Below are 3932 nucleotides of genomic sequence, written 5' to 3' on the forward strand. Positions count from 1 at the left end.
CAAAAACTCTGTTTTGTGCTTTCCTTCCATTTTTGTATGTTTCCTTTCCATCCTTTAAGTCATTCTTGCCTTAGAAGATCTGAAACTACTCAACACACGAATCACGGCATCGAATGGAAATAAAGGGTAATCAAAATAATTATTTTTAAGCATAGGAAACATGTTTTTCACATACATCACATAATAAGGAAGGGAAAGTAAAACCATGCAATTAATATGAATAAGTGGGTCAAGGATTGAATAAATCACTCAGATTAAGCACAAAATATATCATAAAATATGGGTTTATCACAAGCCCAAAAAACCTCAAAGATATCCAGAAACTCACTGGCCGACTAACCGCATTATCCCGCTTTCTCAGCGCATCAGCTCAAAAGGCGATCTCTTTCTTCAAACTCATGAAAAAGGGAATCTCCTTCAAATGGGAAACAGAATGCGAAAAAGCGTTCCAACCTTTCAAGAAAATCCTAGTGGAACCCTTAGTTCTCGCTAGAGAGATCCTTTACCTGTACCTATCTATAATAGAAGAAGCTCTCGCAGCAGCACTCATCCGAGAAGACGAGAATAAAGCCCAACGGCCCATCTACTTCATAAGCAAAGTCTTACAAGACATGGAATCACGCTACTCACGCCTCGAGAAACTTGCCTTCGCGCTCCTCACGGCATCCTGTCGTCTTTGACAATACTTCCAAGCACACCCCATTACGGTCCGAACCGACCAAGCGGTCAGGCAAGTCCTACAGAAGCCCGACCTAGCGGGAAGGATGCTAGCATGGTCCATCGAACTATCCCAATTCCAAATAAAATTTGAACCTCGGAATGCAATCAAAGCATAGGCCATGGCAGACTTCATCGCTGAGATGACACCAGGAAATTCCATCCCCGAATCTTGGAAACTACACGTAGACGGCTCATCTAATACCACCTCCGACGGAGCCGGTGTCATAATCAAAAGTCAAAACGGGATCGTAATCGAACAATCCATTCGATACGAGTTCCCAGTATCCAATAACCAAGCAGAATACGAAGCTCTCTTAGCCGGCTTAACTCTAGCCAAAGAAGTTGGGGCAAAAATTTTGGAGGTATGCAGCGACTCACAAGTAGTCAGCTCCCAAGTTAACGGAGACTACCAAACACGAGACCCCCTGCTCCAACAATACCTCACCAAAGTAAACAAAATAAAGGAAGAATTTGACCAGGTAACCATACAACACGTTCCCAGAAAATAAAATGCAAGGGCAGATCTGCTCTCGAAACTAGCCAGCACCAAACCGGGACAAGGCAACCGGTTACTAATCCAAGAAGTCATCAGAACGCCATTGATATCAAACACCACCGACACCAGCCTGCCGATCTCCGACCAGGAATCATGGACCTCCCCCATCCTACAATACCTCCTCAACGGAGTACTACCCGAGGACCCGAAGGAGGCAAAACGGATAAAAAGGGAAGCCGCTAACTAACACCGTCATAACGAGACAACTATACAAACAAGGATTTTCGCAACCCCTGCTCAAATGCATCGAGCCCAAGGACACGGAGTACATACTCCGCAAAATCTATGAGGGTTGCTGCGGCCATCACATCAGAGGCAAAACATTGGCCCAGAAGATCATCCAGGCCGGCTACTTCTTACCTTCAATCATCAAAGACTCCATCCAAACAGTTAAAAACTGCGACAAGTGCCAAAAGCACTCTAACTATCATAAAGCCGCTCAACACATTAACGGCAGATCGGCCATTCGGAACTTGGGGTATCGACCTCATCGGCCCCTTCCTGACAGCCCCCGGACAACTCCGATACATCATAGTCGCAGTTGACTACTACACCAATGGATCGAAGCCGAACCCCTGGCCTCCATCACGGTTGCCCAATGCCGTAAATTCCTCTGGAGACATATAATTACCCGATTCGGCATCCCAGAAGTCATAATCTCAGACAACGGAATCCAGTTCACCGACAAGAAGTTCAGGGAATTCCTAGAAGGACTCCACATATCCCAACGCTTCAGCTCAGTAGAACACCCCCAGACCAACGGGCAAGTCGAATCGGCAAACAAAATAATAATCAAAGGACTCAAAAAACGGCTCGACGAAGCCAAAGGACTCTGGGCCGATGAGCTCGGATCGGTACTCTGGTCATATCGAACTACCCTCCAAAGCTCCACGGGGGAGACCTCCTTCCGCCTCACATACGGGGTAGAAGCCATCATTCCCATCGAGGTCAGGGACCCTAGTCCAAGAAGGACCATCGGAGGCAACGATGAAGATGCAGAGTGAGACCTCACAGACGACATCAGATCCATAGCCCACATGCGAGAGCTAGCCTTAAAACAAAAAATCAAGATAAGGTACAAACACGGCGTAATACAGAGAGACTTCTCACCCGATGACCTGGTCTTACGACGAAATGACATCGGACTTCCCACACCAGGGGAAGGAAAGCTCACCTCCAATTGGGAAGGCCCGTACCGAATCAAAGGAATAGTCAAAAAGGGGGCCTACAAGCTCAAAAAACTCGACGAAACCGAGATCCCGAGGACTTGGAACGCAGCCAACCTGCGACGATACTACATGTAGGCTCACCCCATTCCCCCATGTTTCCCCATTTACTTTAGCAATAATAAACTGAAATACCTCAAATAACATTAATTCAAAGAGTAATCTGTAACATAGAAGAATTCATAAACAAAATTGGGAAAATAATAAAAAGGAATATTGAACCTGATAAAAAGAGATAATTCTAAAAGCGCATAGAATCCTAATCTAAATCCTAATCCTAAAGAGAAAGGAGAGAATCTCCCTCTCAAAACTAAATCTAAATCATGGAAAACTAACTAATTGGAGACTCTCCTTGAATGGATGCATTCTCCCACTTCATAACCTCTGGTCTATGCCTTCTGGACTTTGATTTGGGCCAAAAAGGGCTTCAGAATTCGCTATGAGCGTTTTCTGCAATTTCTGGTGTGTGGCCTCTGTCACACGTCCGCGTGGGTCACGCGGTCACGTCATTCGGAGTTTTCCTTGTCACGCAGTCACGTCAGTCATGCAACCGCGTCAATGCCTTTTCGCGCTGGCATGCGGCCACGTCACCCATGCGATCGCGTGGCTGCCAGTTTCTTCAAAAACTCTATTTTGTGCTTTCCTTCCATTTTTGTATGTTTCCTTTCCATCCTTTAAGTCATTCCTGCCATAGAAGATCTGAAACTACTCAACACACGAATCATGGCATCGAATGGAAATAAAGGTAATTAAAATAATTAATATTAAAGCTTAGGAAACATGTTTTTCACATACATCACATAATAAGGAAGGGAAAGTAAAACCATGCAATTAATATGAATAAGTGGGTGAAAGATTGAATAAAATTTTAAAACACACTTGCCCCACTTCTCCCCATACGGTCATAACGGCAAAAGAACAAAACGGCCAACATCGAGGACCAATCACCCTCGAGGCCTAAAAAGCGGATATCCACAGCATACTACTAAAACCGCCTACCAAATATCCTAAGCCACGATGGCTTAAAAATACACGCAAACTGCTTAAACGCATAAACAACCAAAAACAACTAAAAAACGGCCACAGCAGCCCAACAAAGTTTGAAGTCAAACAAAATCACAAAAAACTCCATGTTACAAGCACGGCCACTCGGCCAGAATACCAAACAAAACTACAAGTTTTTATAACAAAAGCAAAAAACATAAGAAATTACTGGAGATCGACGATCACGCCATTACGGACAGTCCTAAACGCCCCCATTGCGGACACGTCCACACCCGGCGCAAGAACCAAGGCCTGAGCCTTCATCGTCTCCTCAGTGGCAGCAATAGCCTCCTTCACATCAGCAAGCAACACGGCCTTCTCCTCCTTCAAACCCTCAACCTTGACTTTCAGACCCGATACATCATCCTTCAAAGTACCCACCTCAG

The sequence above is a fragment of the Arachis ipaensis genome, chromosome B02 (assembly GCF_000816755.2).
Source record: "Arachis ipaensis cultivar K30076 chromosome B02, Araip1.1, whole genome shotgun sequence".
Classification (NCBI taxonomy): Eukaryota; Viridiplantae; Streptophyta; class Magnoliopsida; order Fabales; family Fabaceae; genus Arachis; species Arachis ipaensis.